The following is a 5590-nucleotide window of genomic DNA, read 5'->3' as shown; positions in this document are numbered from 1 at the left end:
GGCAAAGACCAATCCACTTGAGGCAGTTGTGTCATGTGATCTCCAAATTGGTTGTATGTGTAGGACTGTGATGCCATACTGGGAGGCGCAAATTCTGGAAACAACTGCCGACAGACACTAATGTTTCTCACACCAAACTCATCATGGGTTCTTGTATATACGGTTTTTGTCACCAAAGTTTCGACACTTTTACTTTTCCAGAACCGACGGTATTGCATTTAGTCAACTGCATAAAAGTGAATTGTTACAAATATATCCTCATCATGTTGCGCGTCATCCAACTCAGGTGGGTCAAATGGGATTACAACTTCCCCCATTATTTGTATATAACATCTCTCGTCCAAGTATACCGATACTCTTGTTCACTTTTCAATATCCTTGAAAACAATCCTGTTTTTAAACCGTTCTAAAGAATTCTGAAAATCCACGAATTCATCAATGTCATCACCTAGCCTCATTGGGTGCCAGGTTATCGTATCATAGGCCCTCAAGTCAATTTGAGCCCGAGTACTAGTGACCGAATGTTTGTGAAGATCTTTATTACCCCAGGCATCTATGTTGAAAAAGTGAAATGGAAGGGTGACAATCAAAGTCATCTTCTCCTAAGTCATTCCTCAAAACCGGTTGGCAGTTACGAAAATAATAATAGTACACGTCCCACCCGTATCCTTCTTCTCATAGCTACTCCAAACATTAAGCCATTTATACAAATTACCAAGTGCAGGAGTACCCCAATCATAGTTGCCTAAGTTTTTCAAATTTTCCAACACAACACACCAATGTTTGTCAACTCTTCAAGTGAGGTATGCAAACATGAAATACCCGATACACCGAAGTAAAAACATTCTTTTCAATTCCTCGGCAATATTTGTATTGTCAATTACTCGATTTCGCGTTGACTGTTTACTTTTTATGTATCTAGCCAAGTGAGATAACTGCAATTGACTTTTCTTTCATTCCCAAACTGGAACATACTCATTCCTTGACTTTCAAAATTCATAATGTTGTAACACACCCCAGAAATATTTTTCATTTATTTCTTCATAATCTGTTGCAACAAATATCTTTCCTGAAAGTGCTAGAATGTCCTTATTTCCTCTAACTGGAATACTTGTCAATCGATAGAAGTCCAGAGGTGTTAATCCTAACTCAAACTCAGGAAAATGGAAGTCTTCATCTTCTCCAGCCACCCCTTCGTAATAGTTTCAGACAATTGTTGATCCGCATTCTTGAAAGAAAATTAAAACACAGAAGAGAAACCGCAATTGACACAAAGCGCACGTGCCAGGGGGTTATTTGCAACCACTATTTCATAAAACTCCTTCACACTACCCCAACTGCTTCTAAAATTTTCCTTAGGACGACTATCAATGATATCACTATCAGTTATATGCTTTGATGGAGCATTTCTTCTAGACAATGTCTCAAACTTATCAATATCCTCCGCCATTATCTAATTTATGCAAAACATAAAATCATGCTCAATTTATTTGTCAATTAACAAATTATCAAAACCATCCATATCTCATTTTTAATTTCACCACAAACACCACTACCACATATGCAAAACCACAAACCCAATTCATTAAAACAACCTTGTTGAATCTAAAAACTCATACCATGCCTAATTCTAAATTTTTTACACAAGCATCATAAACATAATAACCACAACATTATACATATTTTGTGTGAAAAGCAAACCCTAAATTTATTTTAATTATAAAATTCAATCTACGCAATCAATTAGAACTATAAACAACTACTAAACAATCCACACTATCGAACCCTAAATTCATTGTAATTTCGAATCAAAAATCACAACACATCATTAAGAAAAAAATCAATTCAAAATTGTTTTTCATACCTTGTTGTTGTTTGTGGATGAAAATTTGGCAAAACAGATTCAAAAGAACCACAACAACCACGAGCAAATATTCCTTTGAATTTTTTTTTCAAACAACTCAAGATAACCTCAATAATCACATATACAAATTTAGATTTTGTGGAGAGAAAAAAAATGTATTGAGAAATAAAGATAAAATCAAATTTATGTTTAATTTAGGAGAAATAGAGGAGCAACCAATGGTTTGGCACTTTGACTATGTCGCTTTCTCCTTAGCGCCAAATGTTTAAACGCTCCCTTGAGTACCTTGAACAACCATAGCGGTTAGGAGGCCACCTTGAATCTTGTATCTTGGGGGTTAGTCCAAGGGAAAGAAGAGTGAAGATGAAAACTATTAACTTTGACTTGGGTCAAAATCAGATACCCATAGTCAAACTAACGTCATCATGATATAAATTGTTACCGATTTGTTGAGTGTTTACTTATATTTCAGTGCGTTCGTGGGTTCCAAAGCACACAGATTTTCCATCCCCAGTGGTTGCTTTCCCATTTTGATCACCAACAAGAACATCTGTTCTCAGACTCTCTCTAATGGCAGAAATCGGTAACCTAACCCTCCTTGAAGAATCACCAAACAAAACCCCGGAAACCCAAATGGACGGCAACCTTCTCATAGCTCAATCTATGTTCCGTGCAGGCGTCAGAGTTATGTTTGGTGTAGTAGGTATACCAGTAACATCACTGGCAAACAGAGCAGTATCTTTAGGTATAAGATTCATAGCTTTTCATAATGAACAATCTGCTGGTTATGCTGCATCCGCGTATGGTTATCTAACTGGTTCACCAGGTATACTTCTTACTGTTTCTGGTCCTGGTTGTGTACATGGTTTAGCTGGTTTGTCTAATTCTACTATTAATCGTTGGCCTATGGTTATGATCTCTGGATCTTGTGATCAGAAAGATATTGGTAAAGACGATTTTCAAGAACTTGATCAGATTCAAGCTGTAAAACCCTTTGTCAAGTATTCAATTAAGGTTACTGAAATTAAACAATCCCTGGGGATGTTAAAACTGTTTTAAATTCGTCTGTATTCAGTCGTCCTGGGGCTTGTTATCTTGATGTTCCTACTGATGTTCTTCACCAGACTGTTACTGAGTCTGTGGCTAATGAGCTTTTGACTGTGTCTTGACCAAAATTACTGTGTCGGTACTTAGGAATGCGAAGAGACCCTTGATTGTGTTTGGTAAAGGTGCGGCGTTTGCTAGAGCCGAGGATTCACTGAAAAGGCTTGTTGATAGGACCGGGATTCCATTCTTACCGACTCCTATGGGGAAAGGGTTGTTTCCTGATACACATGAACTAGCTGCAACAGCTGCGAGGAGCCTCGCGATTGGTCAATGCGATGTTGCTGTTGTTGTTGGTGCGAGGCTAAACTGGTTGTTGCATTTTGGTGAACCCCCAAAGTGGTCAGAGGATGTGAAGTTTATTTTGATTGATGTGTCCAAAGAAGAGGTTGTTCTTAGAGAACCTTGTGTTGGTTTGGTTGGTGATGCGAAGCGGGTTTTGGATAGGATTAATTTGGAAATTAAAGACGATCCTTTCTGTTTAGGGAGAACACATCCTTGGATCCAAGCGATTATGAAGAAGGCCAAGGAGAATGTTTCGAGGATGGAAGTGCAGTTGTCTAAGGATGTTGTGCCGTTTAATTTCCTTACGCCGATGAGAATCATTAGGGATGCTATTCTAGCACAGGGAAGCCCTGCTCCGATTTTGGTTTCCGAGGGTGCAAATACGATGGATGTTGGCCGAGCTGTTTTGGTTCAGACAGAGCCTAGGACAAGGCTAGATGCAGGGACTTGGGGGACGATGGGGTTCGGTTTAGGTTATTGCATTGCTGTTGCAGTTGCTTCGCCTGATCGGCTTGTGGTTGCTGTTGAAGGAGATTCTGGATTTGGGTTCAGCGCTATGGAAGTCGAGACATTAGTGCGATACCAGTTATCTGTTGTTGTAATTGTTTTCAACAATGGTGGTGTATATGGTGGTGATCGCAGGAACCCTGAAGAAATCGGAGGCCCTTACAAAGATGATCCAGCTCCCACTTCATTTGTTCCAGGTGCAGCATATCACACCCTAATTGAAGCTTTTGGAGGGAAAGGTTATCTTGTTGGAACTCCCGAAGAATTGAAATCTGCCCTTGCGGAATCATTTTTTGCTCGGAAGCCAACTGTAATAAACGTTACGATAGATCCTTATGCTGGCTCCGAGAGTGGGAGAATGCAGCACAAGAACTAAGGAAAGAAGGTAATGATTTTTCTGCCTATAGTTTACTAAAAGGATTCGAACCATGTAGTATTTGGGATTCAAATGTTCAGTTGAATAATTACTATCAGCATATATCGTTAGTATACATGGTCCCTTGTTTACTGACCTCATGAACATAACAACTTCACTTTTACTTAGTTTGAATAATTGAATGGTCTGAGAAAGTTATGTTGACTTTGTAATTTTGTATGTCATCAGAAATCAAAGTGAAATTGGGACATCAGTTGTGTAAAAAGTTGTATGCCATAATGGTTTCTACTTCTACCCCTCCTCGCTTGTTTTGCTTTTGCATCTTTGTTTGTCTTTTCACTGAAGTTTGTCACGCTGCTTTTGTTCGACCTTATTAAGAGATATAATGAATGTTTCAGCTTGGATTTGATTCGGCATATCGAGTGAAAGCAACAGGATTAAATTCAATGGCTTCTTGAATCTAGCAAATCTGTCTTCTTGGAGTTACTTCAAAATATTTCAAGATACATAATACAACAATACATATTATACGAAGAAAAAATAAAGATAACTATAATTGCATTTTAGCTCGAAACTACAGTCTGCAGTTGTGTTTTCTGGAAATACAAGCAGGAAACTTCAAAATACAGGAGTAAAATGGATTTTCATTGTTTGGAGAACAGGTGACAGTGAAGTTTCTCGCGCAGCAGTTTCTTTCTGTTTGGGTTGGGCAAGAAGATCTTCCCTGACATTTGATCTCTATTTTCTTTTCCAGTCTATCTCACTGAAATGATAAAACACAAATTAAAATTAGAAATTAACATGAAATCCATGACTTTCAAGTAATAAAATATTTCGCTGGTTTCAGCATTTTCTCGAATGTCTTTTTCTTCTTCTTTAGTAGAAAATCTGAGAGATGAACTTGTCTCTGTGTTAGACACTGGACTTTCGGTAGAGGTGAACCAAAACCAAATCTGCTCGATGATGACATTAGCTTACTTCAGGGAGGATTACTAGATTACTAAGAACCAGATCTGCTCAAATTTAAGGGCTAAAATCTAACCATCCACAAACACCAAATGAGAACTGTTGCATAGAAAAACCTGAATTCTACACATACGAATCTCAAACTGAATACATGCCCATTTCATCAATTTGAAAGTGAAAAAACATCTATATGACCGATTGTCCGTATACACGGGAAATATGACAAAATTTTTTTTTTGAAGCATGTATTTATTAGAAAAACTAAGAGGAAACTACACTAGGGTATTTAGCACCCATGGAGTTACTGAGTATAATGAAACTTGGAATTGCCTGTTCCCATATTTTGGTTCCAGGATTCCCTGTCTGGCTTCCATCCGCTGTGTGATTGGCAAGTCCATTTGTCGCTTGGTTTCCCTCTTTATAGTTGTATTGGATGGCTGTGTGTGGAATATGATTGATATGATGTTTTATTTCTGCTATCATTCTCT

General features: G+C 38.0%; 1 pseudogene; it reads left to right on the top strand.

The window, feature by feature from the left end:
• Positions 1 to 2349: 2349 nt before the first annotated feature.
• On the top strand, positions 2350 to 4350 carry LOC113276564 (annotated as a pseudogene).
• Positions 4351 to 5590: the final 1240 nt, after the last annotated feature.

Source organism: Papaver somniferum, chromosome 4 (assembly GCF_003573695.1).
Source record: "Papaver somniferum cultivar HN1 chromosome 4, ASM357369v1, whole genome shotgun sequence".
Lineage (NCBI taxonomy): Eukaryota > Viridiplantae > Streptophyta > Magnoliopsida > Ranunculales > Papaveraceae > Papaver > Papaver somniferum.
The sequence above is the reverse complement of the archived record's forward strand: the minus strand, read 5'-3'. Positions and strand labels throughout refer to the sequence as shown.